Source organism: Equus asinus, chromosome 7 (assembly GCF_041296235.1).
Source record: "Equus asinus isolate D_3611 breed Donkey chromosome 7, EquAss-T2T_v2, whole genome shotgun sequence".
NCBI classification, from domain to species: Eukaryota; Metazoa; Chordata; class Mammalia; order Perissodactyla; family Equidae; genus Equus; species Equus asinus.
Genome location: NC_091796.1, coordinates 82,346,859 through 82,364,993, shown reverse-complemented (window position 1 = coordinate 82,364,993; position 18,135 = coordinate 82,346,859).

The following is an 18,135-nucleotide window of genomic DNA, read 5'->3' as shown; positions in this document are numbered from 1 at the left end:
CTTTAATTGTTACATACAATTAATACAACTACTACTAATAATCATTTATTAGTGATTACTAATGAATATTATATTAATATATAATATAAATTAATAATATATAAATGAATAATCATCATCATTAATAAGCATTGTTATATACCTCATTTAATTGAGTTCACCATTTCATCAACCTGAGCACAAAATCCATTAAACCAGCATTACGATAATATGTTCTGACAGCACAACGGCACTGAATAGATGTGCTCGGGTGTGTGGGAGGTGGAGGATGTACCTGGGGAAGGGATATGTATAATAAAATCAGGAATGAAAATAAACTGAAAGGGGTGTCATGTGCAGCCAGTCTAAAACACAATGTGCCACCAAGTCCTTGGCAACAGTATGAAATTACTCTCAGGGAGAACATTCAATTAAGCCACTATTTTCAGAAATTAGTTGGGAAAGGATTGTTAAGCAGCAGATTGCTGAACATCATCCTGAGAAACAGTTAAATGACAGATGCAGAGTAAAAGTGGACAGATGAACACATGAATAAAGATGTAAGCATTTTTGTGTGTTGGAAGTTACATTGCTCTGAGTATATTATTAAGAATTTTATATTTTAAGGCTCAGTAAGAAGAAACTCTTCTTAAGTAGCTATTTAGGTGACAGGTTTTTCAATAGATGATGTAGTCATCCAACATTGTTCTCTGTGCTCTGTGGTCATGCAATGCTACAGTTGCTGAGGTCTCTGTCTTAGATGCCTGTGCACACACAGTCTCCACATACCATGTATGTATATACATGCAGTACGTCAGCTCTTACTGTAAAAAGCAGCATAAAGTCCAGCTCACTGCATGTTGGCATCATTGGAACACCTGAAAGCTTGCTGCTTTTTTTCCTGGAGGCCTCTCTAGGCTGACTTTAATTCTGCAGCTGTATAGACAAGGTCTGCCTAGACTTGTCTATAATCCAACTGCTTTGGTGGTTCCCAGGGATCGGCCTGTATGAGTCAGGTATCCAGGTAGCCACTGAGATAGATTATGAGGTCCACTGAAATGTTTTTTTCCTTTAATTCATCCTTTCAGTCTATGCTTCTGTCCCATATAATCCGCAATTGTGTTTCATTTAGTGGCTGTTGCCTCTGTCACACTCTGCGTTTGTGGCTGACTGAGTGGCTGTATTTTCTTTGTTGAGGGGAATAAAAACCAGAGTGGTCAGCAAGCTTCATGGTTTCATTGAGGCAGGAATGCTTGCCAGGGCCACAGAAACCTGGGATCCTGCTGTTGGCAACAAGACACAAGATTTCCTCAACAGCAGGCGTCTCTGTCAACTGGACTCCTCACACTGGTGCCACTCTCTCCCTGTCCTGGGCAGGGGGCAAGGCAGAGAGGGTGGGACAGCCGAGGGGGATGCTGGCTTCCAGCTCCAGCTGCTGTTACCACTTAACGTCCTTGTCCAGACACAGAGAAATAGCCACCGCAGCCCCAGGTGCCTGGATAGTATTTTAAAAGATTAATTTTTTTTCCTTCCTTCTCTAGTCTCTTCCCACAAGCAGGGAGCTTTCTGCTTTACTGCCCCAGAGAAGGTAGATGAAAGGGCAGACGGCAGAGCCTTTTGATTCTTGTTCACCAGGCGCCTAGGAGAACGTAGGTTTGTGGCAGAATAGAAGGAAGAGGGCAGGAAAAGATTCCGGAGTTCTACAGTGGAATATCTTTAAGAAAGTTGAAGGGACGAGAGTCCCTTCAGTCTTAGCTTCCTGGCAGGGCCCCAGGGCGGGGTGACAAAACCCCGGAGAGAAAAGGCACTGGGGCCCTCAGCCTTGCAAACAAGTTCAATGTCCCAAGTGGGGCATGGAAGCAAGGGTGTCACCAGATCTGAAGGCGTTCCTGGAAAGGGACAATGTCTGTCTCAGTGGTAACTCTTGAAAGTTATGGACGACCCAGGGACTGAAGGGCACCACCAACTTGGGAGTGGGTAAGATGGTGGAATCTGCACCTGATCTCAAAGTGGGAAACACCAGGAACGTCCGAAGTTAAATATTTTGCCTGCCGGTCGGAACAGGGCTCAGAGGCAGAAACTCAATTGATACGGAAAACAAAGAAAATACTGTTCTGTGAGTGGGACTTGAGGGACCGGGAATCAGGCTCTGCGTACATTCCTCAGGAGATTTGTAGAGGGTTTGACACAGCTTAGCTGGAGCTACATTTTCTAGAATTCCCTCCCCTCTAGTGTACACATTAGGCTTGGCCACAAGGAAAAAAGTGCGTGAGATTTGGAAGGCAGAGGTGAAGCGGCAGCCATGGTGCTCTGGAGGTCAGTTTAGGGCTCTGGGTGCCTCAGTGCACGTCACTGCTAACCTTGCCCCTCCCCTCACTGCTGTGGGGCAGCTGCTGGGCCCGCACTTCCTCCAGCTCCCACTGGCGCTTCCCAAATAAATGACTTGCACTCAACTCCTTATCTCATGGTTGACTTCTGAAAAAGCCTCATCTAGAACAGACCTCATTGAATGGAACAATGGACTGAATCTGATAAGGTAGCATGTAAAGATCTGTCCTAAGATTTCAAAAACCATCTACATGTGTGCAGGGGAGGAGCTCACAATGTCTAATCATGCGCACCACCAGGTCAGAATTGGAGCAGGCTTCTGGTTGTGCCTGTGGGGAAGTGCAGGGGGTCCCAAAGGTCTCAGGTTTTCAATAATTTTACGTTCTGCACAGCCATACCAGTAGAATACGTGGTGTTTGTGTATAGGATGCTGCTGGTGCAGATAAAGAGAAGCACATGAGTGTGACCCAGATACAGCTGAGCCCCCACTTCCTTCCTTAAGTCCTACCTTGGCACTGCATTCTGGTCAAAAGAAACACAAGTCTGACTCCAGTCCGCCTTGAAAGTAAAGCCTTTACTAGGCATCTCTCTGGGTCAGTTGAAGAAGGAGTTACTTTGTCCCACAGACAGCAAGTTCTCCAGCCCCAAAGTTCCATCCTTGATGCAGTTGCTTAAATCTTCAGTTCTCCCAAGCTCCAGCTGCCGTGGGCCCTCTCCTACTGTCCCCTACCCTAGTATGCATTGGCCCACAAACAGTGGGGTTTCTATGTCACGTAAACCAAGAACTATCAAGAGGTTGAAATAACAAGGGGTAGGGCTGGGGAGGGAAGGGAGAGAATGACTAACTACACGTCAAAAATTTTCATCCCTGTCACGTGTGAAAATTATTGAAATTAACCATAAATTGAAAATCCACCACACCCTCCTCACCAGAGAGGCAAGCTTGTCTCAGAGAGAATTAGCCTAGAATAACAGTACATCTACAACTCAATTCCCTCTCACTTCCTCTGGAAGCCAGTCCCAAATTCAAATAGATATTGCAGGGAGGGTTGCTAATGACCTCCAAGCCCATTAGTGGCATTCTTTATGTCGGCTTCGAATGCTGATGCAGGTAATGTGACCCATTGCCCCTGGGAGGATGTGAACGTCTCTCTCTGCCCTGGCACAGTCATCCTCACAGTTCTCAGGTAGCGCCTACCACTGTCCAGACAGTAAAATCCAGACTAGGACAAAAGGCTTCAGAAATTGGCCGACCTCTAAGTCCTTTCCCATTTTATTCTTTTCGGCACTGATGTATGAAGTAGAAGTTTATGCAGTTGAGACAGTGCCAAAACTTCATTTTCTCTGCTAATGGAAAGAGAGCAGAAGGGAAGAAAACACAAAACAGGCTCTATCTGCACAGGGCTTACAATGTCATTCTTGTTGGGGCTCACTTGCTTCCTGGGCAGCTTGCTGCGGGAGGGGAGAGCAGGGCCGCTGGTTCTGGTGCCAGGAACTTCAAGTTGCGTCAGAAAGGGCAGCTATTGCCCATGAAGGCTGAGCAAATTCCCCGAGGCACCCAAGCAGTAGGCAAAGGAATTCAGAGGCAGCAAACCGTTGCTGCCTGCGTCCCTCCCACCTAGAAAAACACAGGCAACAAGCCATGGAATGGGAGAAGATATTTTCAACTGGCAAAGCTTTAATATCCACAATATATACACACACTCCAATAGAGCAATAAGAAAATGACAAATAACCCAACAGAAAAAAATGGGCAACAGACTTGAACAGGCATTTCACAAAAGACAAAAAATATATGAAAAAGATGCTCAACTTCGTTAATTACTAGAGTAATGTAACTTAAGGAGATGCCTTTAAATATCTCACAAAAGAAGCAGAATTTAAAATCTGACAGCATCAAATGATAGTGAAGATGCAAAACAAGAAGAATTCTTATTCACTGCTGGTGAGAGAGCAAGTTGATTCAATACCTTTGGGAAACAGTTTGGCGGGATCTAATGTGGTTGAATATCCACAGATGCTATGTACAGAGCTTTGCACCACCTGTTCCAACCCTGACCACTTCTCCTGCAGGTCTCCTAGAACCTAGTCTGGATTAGCTATGCAAAGAAATGAGGTTGGGTTTGGGGGCCTGGTTTACCTGCCTGTCCTTCCTTTTAATTTTTGGAAAGATGAGATGAAACGCACACATATAAAAATGTATAGAACACATTTGGACAGTTTAACAAATAATTGCAAAGCAACCCTCTGTGTAACCAACACCCAGGTCAAGAAATTGCAATTATTAGCCTCCAAGAAGCCCCCTGTGTGTCCCCTGAGTGAACACAACCTCCCCTCCCCACTAGAATTAACTACTCTTATCCTGATGTTTCTGACATTAATTTCCTTCTTATTCTTTATAATTGTACCACCTATATTTGAACGTTACATGTATGGATTCCTATTGAATACATTCTTCTGTGTCCACATTATTCCTCTAACATAATTTTATGAAATTCAAACAAGTCTCTGGTGTAGCCGCAGGTCACTCATTTTCATCACTGTGTTGTATTCCACTGTATGAATACACTACAATGCATTTTTCCATTCTATTCTTGGTGGATAGGGTTGTTTCCAGTTTGAGTCTGTTATGAACTGTGCTGCCAAGAACATTCTTGCACTTAAATCCTGGTGCACATGTGCAAGAGTTTTTCTAGGGTGATGACCTGGTGTGGCTTCCCTTTAATCCAGGCTTAGTGCATTCATGCTTCTTCCCTATTCTCGTCTTTCAAAACTAACTCTCAGAAAAGGTCATAAATTCACTCATGCTAAGGTGGTTGGCTGAGAAATATTACTATGTATCCTTTCCCATATAACTGTGAGCTGACATCAAATGAATTAATTTCTAATTGTAGAATTTCAGGTATCTGGAGGCTGGAGAAATCCATAGAGTTGGCCCTGGGAAGAAAGTATCACATGATGGTTACACCATGAACCAAGAACACAAAAAACAAAAAACAGAAACCAAAACCAAACAAACAAGAAAAAATAGCCAAGCTGTTATATTTGTTATTTTTAAAAAATCTTATTTCGTATTTTCAATAATCTTGCGAGGAAAAAAAGCTAGCATAAAGACTGTTCAAAAACCAGGCACAGGAAGTGAAGTCCTTTCTCTAAGGGTCAGTTGGTAGTTAATGGCTAAGTTAACTGGAGGGGTCAAATATAAATCCTTAAGGCCAGACATCCACGCTTGAGGCCCAGCTCGGTCAGCTAAGGAAGTCGTCTTCTCCAAGCCGGTTTCCTCGTCTATGAAACTGACACGCTGATGGTACTTCATGAGGTTGTTGTGAAGGTGAAATAAGGAAATGACTAAATCACATTTCACGCAGGGCTCGCCACTTGGTAAGTGCTCCAACAGTATTCAGGATCGTTCTGCTTATTTTTATTATTTGAAGCTGAGTGTGGGCAATTTCTGTGAAAGCAGGCAAGCAAATATCTGAGTAGGGTTCTCTGATGCTATTGGGGATCCTGGCAGGCTTAAAGCATAAATGAAAGAGAAAAGAGAAAGAAAGTAGAAGTGAAGCCGGGGGGAGAAATGAAAGGGGCACATCTGGTGGGTGGGAGGAAAGTGCCAAATTTCTAGAGGTGGGCTCTGAAGGCTGGCCAGAGGGGTGAGCGGAGGGGCTGGGGCCAGGGAAACAGAGGGAAAGCTGTGATAGGTCCAGCCCAGGGAGAGGTTTGAGTGGGTCTCACTGGGTCAGGACAGAGATGTTAGATGTAGTTAATACATAAATAGCAGGGTCTAGGAAAAGAAGTGGGTCAGATAGCGATAGCAAAGACGTGCATACCCACAGGGCAGCCAAGAGCCAACAGCTCCCGTGCATGCTGACGGCTTCCCGTCTCAAGTACCAGCGACCCACTCAGCTTTTCTGCCTCAGGATTTTCTCCTAGCTTGGAGACTTGTTCAGTCTACTTGCAGGCACAGCTATAGCAGAAAAGTGTGGGTCTAGGGGGAGAGTGGTGGCCCCCCCAAGGGTAACTTTCAAGCAGTGGAGGACGAAGGTTGATGGATAAATGTTCCAACCTCACATATGTCAGAGGGACAATTCTAGGTGGTTTTTACATGGTTCTTCAAAGGGTCTCCAGGGAGATTGTGCCAATCTTCCCTAGTGATAACCAGCTCAATGATGCATCTTTCATTGGTTTTTGCTTCTTCCCTCTGTCACTCCCTCCTCGCCCCACTGTCTTCCTGGGATATCCTCCCAAATAAACTATTGTCACCAAAGTCCTTGTCTTGGCTCTGCTTTCAAAGGGACTCAAACTAAGTTATATTATAATCATCTGACACAAATCTGGGAGCTGAGATTCAAGTGAAACAAAAACAAAAACCCCCCAACCCTAGTTCAAATAGAAAGTTGAAGACAAACATGGTCAAAATGGAAATTAAGAATGTTTTTAACCAACAGAAAATTTCAAGAACTAATAGAGTCAAAATCATAGCAGAAGCTAAATGTGCTCAGGTAGACTAATCTAGTGTGGATGGGCGCATGAAGTGGAGAAAAAACAAACTATGAAAGTGCTAGAAGAAAATGTAAGCAATCTGGAAATAAATCCCAGAGAACTTCCCACATAGGACCAACTGCACACGAGGCTGTTCACCGCAGGGCTGTTTGTGGTAATGGGGGTTGAAGGCTCCAGGGGCTCACTCCTGGGGGAAGGGATGAGTGAAGCAGTTGGGAGCAGGAAGCTGCATGTACTGTGGCCACATGGCTAGCTTGTACAACAGTGCTAAATGCAAATCATAAGAAACGGAATAAAGTCTATGGCACAATATCATTTACACAAATATTCCATATCTACGCTGCGTATTTTACAAGGAAACAAACAAATGCTATTATACCTATCAAACACATCAGAGTGATTGCCTATGGTGGGCAGGGGAATGGGAGTGGGAAATGAGGATAAAAGAGAATTTTTAAAAAAGAAGTGTCTTACATAGACCAATGATGACTGTGGAGAGCATGAACCGAGGAGCCCACAACTGTGTTTAACTCAACTCTGCACCCGAGGTCCAAGAGGGGAAAAAAAAGGAAAAAGAAAATGCAGGAAGACACCAGTATAACCTTAGAGTATGGAAGGCCCCTTAAAGGAGGTATAAAAGACACAAACTGTAAAGTAAAACATTATAACTTGGGCTACATGCACAAGGAGGCATCTATAAGGATTTCAACAGAGCATTTTAGTAATAGCTAAAAATCGGAAACAACCTAAAGGTTCATCAAGAGGGAATGGTTCACTGTGGCCTGTTTATACCATAGAATACTATTCAGGGGTCAAAAAGAACGAAGCTGACCTGTATGTACCGGCAGAGGACACAAAGCGTAAGAAGGCCACTCTCAGGGTTATGCAGGTCTGGCTTGCCTCACCCTAGTCCTGACCCTGCCGGGATATATTGATAGATGAGAAAACCAAGGAATAAAAAGTACAATACCATACAATTTAAACTATAAAATGGAAGGTGGCACAAAAACAAATCTATGTTTTTATCTGTACATTCTATACATATATAAATACCTGGAACAAAGTTTGGGACATTCAAAAAATAAATGTGTGGGGGCTGGCCCCATGGCTGAGTGGTTAAGTTCGTGTGCTCTGCTTCTGCAGCCCAGGGTTTCGCCAGTTGGCATTCTGGGTGCTGACATGGCACCGCTCATCAAGCCATGCTGAAGTGGCATCCCACATGCCGCAACCAGTGGCTCTCACAACTAGAATATACAACTATGTACTGGGGGGCTTTGGGGAGAAGAAGAAGAAAGAAAAGAAGATTGGCAACAGATGTTAGCTCAGGTGCCAATCTTTAAGAAAAAAATAAATGCGTGTGTTAAAAAAAGGAAGTAGGGAGCATGAAAGAATTGCTGCATGATTAGTTGCCCTGTGGCAATAACTTCCAGAATAGTTTTGAGCAATACGGCCAGTTTTTCCAAGTGTCACTGGGTTCGTAAACACTCATGTCTCCAGGGTCACTTCCCTGGAAAAACTCCTTGGGCCAGAGCCTGCACTTTCCAGAGTTATCCAGCAGGGGGCAGAAGCACCATGAGCCTGCTGCCCTGGCAAACTGCCCCGCGACCTGGAATTTAGGGCTGGGCCCGGCCTGCTTCTCCACCATTAAAGGCTGATTATTTTTAAAGTTTTCCTGCAGAGTAGCAGATTCGACTATGTACTCTTGGCTGCATATTTTAAAAATTCTGAACTTGTGTTTGAGTTCACAGTAAGACCTAATTTTTTTTAACCCAATTAATTTTTTAATTTTGAAAGTAAAATACATTCATCACCGAAAAAAATTTTTTAAGTATAAAATGGAAAACTTGTAGTTTTATTACCTGGAGAAAACACTTCAATGTGTTTCTTTTCTAGACTTTTAAAAACATGTATAAACACTTTACCAAAAGGGACATCATATTATACGTACTGTTCTATACATGCTTCTTTTCAAGTAGATCAACAAGATCTCATAGGCATCTTTTAAGGGCTCAATGTTAAATGAAATTTACACGCACGTTATTAACCCAGTTATTTCCATTAAAAAGCATTTTGACGCTGAATGTGATGGATCAAGACTCCATGCCACTGTTTGGTCTTTAGGTCTGGTTATGTTGTCCTGACCTGGAGGGCCTGGCATTTCTAGGAGCTAACCAACACCAGAGGAAGCCAAGTCTGCCTTTGGATCCACACCTCTAAACGACGTGGAGTTTTGGCAGCCAAGAGCTTATGTGCTCTGTGGTCTTTCGTAGGTTTCCTCACACAGTGGCTTCCTGGATGATGGATATTATTTCTGTTTATTGGATAACAGAAGATAATCACAGATCAGCTTCAAAATCTCTCTTGGAAGAGTGGCAAGCTATTTCTCTGCATATTGTGTGGGCTGACTTACTAGAAAGTAAAGACTTTGGATGGCCGGATTTTAGCGGCTTCTTCCTAGAGAAGGTGACTATCTCATTGTAGAAATTTATAAATGAAGTCCTTGCTAATTGCATTGTTTGGGGGAGGGATGGTTCAAAAAAGGATAAAGTAATGGCTTCGTTCGTAAAGATATGTCAGATTTAAATTATCTTTCTTTCTGGCACTATTCTTCCAGTTGTGCTAAATCTAAATCCTAGGAAACTTAATCAGATGAAAAATAGAGTTTGATTTTTTTTTTTAAATGGAGTTGTTTCTTGTTTCAAAAGGGATTCAAACAAGTAAAAAGGTGAAGGGTTTGCTGACAAATAGGAGAATAAACATATCATTTGGAGAGGATCAACAATGATACAAAACCAATGTGGAAGGAAATTAAGATGAATTTTGTTACCAACTTTCAAAGATGAATGAATGCAGGATTCAGAGAGAAAATGTGATATCATTTGCTTGGAGGCATAATGAAGGATTTCCAAACCTAAACATCTTGGCAGACAATGGCCCAGACAGTGGCTGAATCTAATAATCAAAACCACAGGAACAATGAGCCACAGATGCAGAGAGAGACCTGGGTGGTCCAGCTTGTGGTGAGGTGACAGCTTGCCAAGCAAGCATCAAGACCCCCAGTGAAGAGTTCTGCAATTGTATTCCTTCATCCTCAGGATTGAGGTCACAGCGTGTTATCCGTCCTGGTTCAAACTACCAAGCTTCAAACCACCTCCAAAATTGTCAATGCCTGGAACATCTCCAGTCCTGCTCTATGGCAAAGCACACCTTGATTGGAGGCTGGAAAGCACATTTTATTACATTATGTGTTTGTTTTTGACATGATGGAAGCCAAAGGTTGTTGAAGGTTTGAATGTTTGTTTTATAGAACAACTAAATAGGAACAACTTTATTAAAGAGATGTCTCATCCCATTGTAAAGGCAACAGATGATGCAGAGAATATTACACCAAACAAAGCTGCTGCAAAATGCGTTTGTCTTTGGGAGGTGATAAACCAACAATGAAGGGAGGAGGTCGTGAATCTAGGAGCTGAAGACGATAAAACTCTTAGAAGAAAGCAGCGGAGTGAATCTTCATGACATTGGATTAGGCAATAGTTTGTTAAGTGTCACATCACAAGCATACGTGATGAAAGAAAAAAATAGATAAATTGGACTTCATGGAAATTAAAATTTTTGCACTTCAAACAGCATCATCAAGAAAGTAAAAAGACCACCCACAGAATGAAAGACAATATTTGCAAATCGTATATCTGTTAAGGGACTTGCAGCCAGAATATACAAAAACTCTTACAACTCAACAATAAAAAGATAAATAACTCAATTTTTAAAGTGGGCAAAGGAATTGAACAGACATACAAATGGTCAATAAGCACATGAAAAGATATCAACATCATTAGTTGGCAGGGAAATGCAAATCAAAACCACAATGAGATATCACTTCACACCCTCTACGATGATTAAAATCAAAAAGACAAATAATCACAAGTGTTGATAAGGATGTGGAGAAATTAGACACTCGTACATTGCTGGCGGGACAGTAAAATGGTAGAAACTCTTTAGAAAACAGTCTGGCTGTTCCTCAAAAAGTTAGCCAAAAAGTTACTTTGTGAGCCAGCAACTCCACTGCCTGGTGTATACCCAAGAGAACTGAAAACATATGTTTACACAAAAACTTGTGTATGAATGTTCTAGCCAAAAAGTAGAAACAACCCAAATGTCCACAAACTTGTGAACGGTTAAATAAAATGTGGTATGTCCATACCATGGGATATTATTCATCCCTAAAAAGGAACGAACCACCAATACATGTTACAACATAGATGAACCTTGAAAACATTATGCTAAGTGAGAGAAGCCAGACACAAAAGGCCACATATTGTATGATTCCATTTATATGACATATCTAGGATAAGCAAATCCATAGAGACGGAAAGTAAATAAGAGGTTGCCAGGTCTTAGGGGAAGGGGGGAGGGGAAGGGACTGCTGATGGGTGGAGCTTCTTTTTGGGGGTGATGAAAATATTCTGGAATTAAGCAGTGGTGATAGTTGCACAATTCTGTGAATATACTAAAACCACTGAATTGCACTCTTTAAATGGGTGGATTTTATGGTATGTGAGTTATATCTCAATAAAGCTGTTATAGTAAATACATAAATAAATTAGCAGGGAAATAAATAAAGGGAGGTCACAGACAGCCCCATCTCCCCTCCCTGATGAGCAAGCGCCTGGGGCCCCAGGTATTGACCTGGGTGGGGTGGCCGGGCCTGGCCCACAAATGAGCTGCCAAGGGAGGAGTGAGGAAGAATCAGAGGAGACACCCACAGGCAGAGTGTAACCAACGCCTCTTAAGACGTCCCTTCTCAGTGGGAAAATCCTGGTAGGTGGCAACCCATGGAAACTAAGGAAACTAGAATTGAGCAAGAAGGATTGGCAGGAAGTCAGGAGGAGGAGACAGGGTAGTTCCTGACTTAGAGCACAGCCAATTTTATAGCCGCCTGGAACCAGGTGTGAACAGAGAGGGAACTGTTAAGGGCACCAAGCAGAATTGTGTGGTTTTTAAAGGAGGCTGACTTGTGGAAGTAGTCGTCCACTGTCCCTAAAATGACTTGTGATATTTGTTTTGTTTAGTAAGTTTATGTGCCTATCAGGTATTAAATGTAAGCAATAAAAGGAAAATAAGAGCTAGGAGCTTACAGCCTCATAAGACAGACAGTAAGTTACTCTATGGTACAATAGTTTCTATGGTAAAAGTAGATGCCACAGCACGCAGAAGGGTCACCAGATTCAGGCTAGACAGTCAAGGAGGGCTGCCTGGAGGAGAAGGTGTTTAAGAGGAATCTGTGCCATTTCAGGGAACTGCGGCCTAGGGAGTCTGGCTAAACCTCTTCAGGTAATCCAAGATAGAGACTGGATGAGAGCCCATGCCCTGCTCACAAACCAGCCGTCTCTCCTTCTGCTGAGACTGTCATCTTCCGTGAGGAAGGACTCCAACCTGGAGGAAAAGACTGTGGTCACGGGTTCTAGCTCTGGTCCTGGAGTAGGCACTGGGCTGCTTTGTGATCTTAGACATCTTAAGTCTATTCTACTTGTGAACAATTTCCTCCCCTAAGGAGTTAGAGCTGTGGTCATTCTTCATGGAAGTGATGTAATTTAGGCGCTTGCGGCCTCCTAAATTCATTTTTACAGGTAAGTTGCATGTACATGCATGTGAGGAAAAAGTCTAGAGTTACTGAATGAAGATCCTCTGAAGGGGAGAGTTGGGGAGGTGGAGTCAGACTCCTACCTCTAGATTGACAGCTGGGTACAATTGTCCATCCCTAGGCTTCCCTCCCAGGGTCCATCAGTGCCTGGTGACCTGAGATGGTGATCTCCTTCGCATTCAGAAAGTTGGGCAGGACCTGAGGTGGCTAGAGGAGCCCTGTCCCTTTTCCCCTGTGCTATACAAATGCCACCTTTTCTTCCCTCTGTGTGCCACGATATAAATAAGGACAGAAAGCATTCGTCAAGCATCAGTGGCATTGCCAGGCCTGGAACTCAAACTATTCTTACCATGAAGGGCCAGAGATTGAGGAGTAAACAACTTTTTTTCCCTAGTAATGGATCTTTCTGATTGCACAGTTTCTGCTCGGGAAGAAAGGGCAGGGAAATGCTATCTCCCAGAAGTGAGTTACCTATGGTTAGCACAACCCTGGGGTTAGAGTTCCATAAACCAGCAGGCCCGAAAGGTTTGGACGGTCAGGCTTGGCTAATACACTGGGAAATTTGGTCGACTGGAGCCTGATGCTTTGTATCGACTTTCAGAAGGCAGTGACTGAGCAGGTAGCGATTTGATTCTCTGGGCCAATTGGGTCACTGAATCCTGTTTTAACTGTAACATGTTCCCACAATGCCTTGTTATGAATTGGATTGTGTTCCTCTCAAAAAGATATGTTGAAATCTTAACTCCAGTACCTCAGAATCTGACCTTATTTAGAAATAGGTCGTTGTGGATGCGATTAGTTAAGATGAGGTCATCCTGCAGTAGGAAGGACCCCTAATCCACTGTGATTGATGGCGTGATAAGAAGATGGTCACGTGAAGACAGACACACAGGGAGAGAAGGCCGTGTGAAGATGAAGGCAGAGGTCAGAGATTTGCAGCTACAAGCCAAGGGATGCCAGGGTTTGCCAGCAAACCACCAGAAGCTAGGACGAGGCAAGGAGGAACTCACCTGTTGGTTTCAGAGGAAGCATGGCTCTGCTGACTCCTTGATTTTGGACTTCTAGTCTCCAGAACTGTGAGACAATAAATTTCTGTTGTTTTAAGCTGCCAAATTTGTGGTACTTGCTTACGGCAGCCCTGGAAAACTAATGCAGCCTCCCAAGGCTGAGGTTTTATCAGCATGCCCAAAAACCAGTCTGGAGTTTTCATCTGAAGGGCTGGATCTGGCATTTGTGTCCATAATTTTTTTTTCAAATCCCCTGGGACTTGGGCGCCGTTCTTGGGAGTGCTAGAGTGTCCTGGCGGAGCCCGGCGCTGCCTCTAACACCTCTTACTCCCATGACACGGGCTCAGCTTCCTTGAGAAGAACCTGGAAATGCCATTTTCAGGTCCTATGTGAGACTGAATAAATGAAAAAAATTGGGGTTCTCTTTTCCAGTTTGTAATACATGTTGCACAGCTTAGACTTCCATATGCATTGACAGTCTTTCTTATTCACCCATTCATTCAGCAAACTCTTACTGCATGCTTACTGTGCGTCAGTGGTGGACAGACAGTCATGGCCTCTGCCCTCACTGGGCCTCCAGTCTCAGGGCAGCCTCACACTACTCCACTGGAGTTTTGATGCTGTCTCTAAACCTTCCCAGGCCTCCTCACTGGACTGCGTAACTTACAGCACATCCCCAGTGGAGACAAACCTCCATCTTTGAAGGAGGAGATGAGGTTTTGGACCATCCAGAGTCCTTTAGAGCTGTGTCTGGGGAAGGAGGTATATGATTAAGCTGGGGGGGAAAAAAGTCTAGGGGCCAGCCCGGTGGTGCAGCGGTTAAGTGCGCACCTTCCGCTTCAGCGGCCCAGGGTTCACCAATTTGGATCCTGGGTGTGGACACGGCACCCCTTGGCAAGTCATACTGTGTCAGGCATCCCACATATAAAGAAGAGGAAGATGGACACAGATGTTAGCTCAGGGCCAGTCTTCCTCAGCAAAAAGAGGAGGATTGGCAGCAGATGTTAGCTCAGGGCTAATCTTCCTCAAAAAAAAAAAGTCTAGGTTGTTGTTTTTCCCCCGAAAACCTCAGGAAAAAACCCCAAAATATTTTAATAGCAATACCAATGGGATACTTTCATAACTCCTAAGATGATGATGTGGAAGAACAAGGTTATTCAGATATAAAAAAATGTCTTCTTACATCATGGTCATATAAGGAGACCCTTTAACTCAAGCATGTGAATCTTCACTCGGTAGCCTTTCCCTCATCTTTTTCCTTTGTCCTTCCTTTGCTTTGACAGAGGATCAGGTGAAGGAGCAGGATCTTTATCTCTTCTGTCTTTCTCTTGATCTCACTCCTGAGTAAACAGAGGGCGAGTGGTGCGGGCTCAGACCTTTCAAAACAGCCGGGCCTTCCTAGAGTGAGACTCCTGATTGCCCTTGTTATTTTTCCTGACTTGTCCAAGGATCTTCTTCCAAGGTTGTCACCTAATTGTGATGTAAGCCTCACTACAGCTGCCATAACACTTCACGAGACATGCACGTGGCAGACACTCAGAGTTGAAGCTGCAAGCCAAAACAGGAAGCAGGCTGGGCTTTCTATCACAGAGGAAATGTCTCAAGATGCCTGGGAGAATGACTCCCAAGCTTCTGCCTCAGTGAGCTGATCCTTGTTTCCAAGCCTAGAATACTCCTCTATGGTGTATGGAAATAGCAAAGGTTAATTTCAGTGTTTCATGAGGCAGTTGTATATCTAATGGCCACAGTGTGTTTTATCAGAACACCATCTCACACCATCTCTGCAAAGGGTGAACGGGGCTTCATTCATTAACTCACTCATTTATTCATCCATTCATCAGATATGTATGAAGTGACACGCACTTTGACAGGCAGTGGGAAATCTAAAGCTGGAAATACAGTTTCTACCCTTGAGAAGCTCATGGTGGGGACAGAGATATAAACAGAACCTGGTGTGATACAGCTTGAATGTAACTGGGTCTTCTTGAGCCACTCTGCTGTACCTTGGAGACCCATCCCAGCATCCAAATCACCCTGCTGCAAAGGCGTTCCATGAGCAGACAAAGGAGGGGCATACACCACTCATCACCAGCAAAACTTCCTAATCACCCCCTTTTTAAAGCATCTTTGTTCCTGTCCCAGAGAGCCTCTCACCTTGCAGTTGCTGCATCTCAGCTCTCATGTCATCCCACCCCCAAAGCAGAATCACCTTCTTTTCTCCCCACATTTCCACTCCACTTGCAACGTGGCTCAGTAAAACAAGACTTGATCTCAAGCATCTCTCAAGGTTGTTTCTAGGGAACCCTGATTCAAAGTGTCTGGTGCTGCTGGACTGTAAGGTATAAGGCAGGAGGCATGAGACCAGAGAGGAAGCATGGAGTCAGAGTAATTTTCATAGTGGACTTCATACGCCAGACTATTTTTCATAGTGGCTGTTCCTACCCTTGAGTTTTTCAATCAGAATCCAAACAAACTTCTCTCCCCCCTTGCCCTTCCAGTTCCCTTTCTCTCTCTCTTTCTCAATCTATTTGAAAAACTTAGGCGGTCTCTCCTCACAGTCTGCCTATTGATGATGACATTGCCATGGTGGTGTCGTTCGACAGGTGTCTCCTGTGATTCCTGGTAGTTAGATTTTGAGGTTTAATCAGATTTAGGTCTGACTTTTTTGGCTAGACTATCTCTAGGGTTGCCAGGCTTAGTAAATAAAAATACGATGCCCAGTTAAATTTGAATTTCAGATAAATAAGGAATGATTTTTAGTACGTCTCATGGAATATTTGGGGCATATTTACATTAAACATTATTTGCAATGTTTACCATTCAACCCTGATTTCATAAGAGGTATTGTATCCATCCATCAGGAGGCACATGATATCTTGCTCTCTCTCTTTGTGATGTTATCAGTTGTTGATGCTCATGGCTAGATTGATTACTTCCCTAGAGGGTGTAAAATTATAATGTTCTAATTCTTTTTTTTCTTCATTTCTTTGCTGGAATATGTCCATAAAGAGAAGTTTTCCCTCATCAACTATTTGGTTTACCTGGTCATTTTCAAACAGGAAAGGCAGGATACATACTTAATTCTTTCCTTTTATTCATCAGTTTTCAGAATAATTGGTTCCCTAGCATCCTCCATAGGTGACCAGTGAGTTATGGGGTTTTTTAAAGTATTATGGGGGCCGGCCTGGTGGTGCAGCAGTTAAGTGCGCATGTTCAGCTTGTGCGGCCTGTGGTTCCCTGGTTTGGATCCCGGCTACAGACATGACACTGCTTGGCAAGCCATGCTGTGGCAGGCGCCCCACATATAAAGTAGAGGAAGATGGGCACGGATGTTAGCTCAGGGCCAATCTTTCTCAGCAAAAAGAGGAGGATTGGTGGTGAATGTTAGCTTAGGGTTAATCTTCCTCAAAAAAAAAAAAAGTATTATTATGAACTCAGGGATTTTGTATACCAGGGACTTGTATATCTTTTTATCCATTGCTATCATTATTCTTTTAGACACTCAAATTGTCCCATGTTTGGCCAGTGGGAGCCCCTTGAACTTGGTTTCTGAGTCTTTTTGATGCCACCCCTGTGGTCTTTGCTAGCTTCTTTGCTTTCTGATGATACAAGATGTTCCAGATTAATCTCACACATTTCTAGCCTAGACTTGGAATGATGACTTCTCTTAGGAAATCCCTTTAGTGGGAAATGATATTTAGAGATCAAACATTTCTGACTCCCCTATTTAAAATCATAACAACCCCCTGTAACAAAAACACATACATATGCTCCCTGAGACCCCCCTTACCCTGATCTATTTTATTCCATATTATCTATCATCTTCTAACATATCACATAATTTACTTTAATTATGCTTACTGCCCATCTTCCACCACTAGACTGTCATCTCCTCACAGGCAGGGACTTTTGTCTATTTGTTCATCGCCTGGCACATATTAGGCACTCAATAAATATTCCTTGAATGAAAGATTGACTGAATGTCACCAACTTACGTTTTGAAATGTTCATTCTCACTGCTGGTGGAGAGTGAATTGGGGCAGGACCACTGTGAAGCAGGGGGCCAGTCAAGAGCCTATTTCAGTTGGGCAGGTGAAAAATGGTGATAGCTTAGACTAGGAAGGTGTCTGTGGAGATGGAGAGAAAAGTAGGGTAGAGACAAGATATATCGGAAGTAAAACTGACTGAACACAGTGGTAGATTGCATAGAGGGAAGGACGGAAAAAGAAGAATGAAAGGTGACTTCTTATCTTGGCCTGAGCAAATAGATGGATTGAAGATGTTAAAGGGCTGAGAGGAAAGAGAAGCGGGGGAGAGTTTGAGTATAAAGAGAATCAAGGGCTCTATTTGGGAAACACATGATTTGAGGTGTCTGTTGAGACAGCCAAGTGGAGACATAAAGCGAGTGGTTGGATGGATGAGTCTGGGCTCAGGGATGGAGACGTAAAATCGAGAGTCATCGGTATTCGAGTGGTATTTAGCTCTGGGACTGCATGACATCATCCTTTGAGCTTCAGAGACTAAAAGCTGTTTCAAGACTAATCCCTGAGGTACCCCAACATATAGCAGCCAGTTGAAGGAGGAGAGGCCTGCCAAGGAGACTGAGAAGAGGAGGCTAAAGAGATAGAAGGAAAACCAGGAGAGAGTAATCATGAAAAGCAAGAAAGAAGGGTGCTT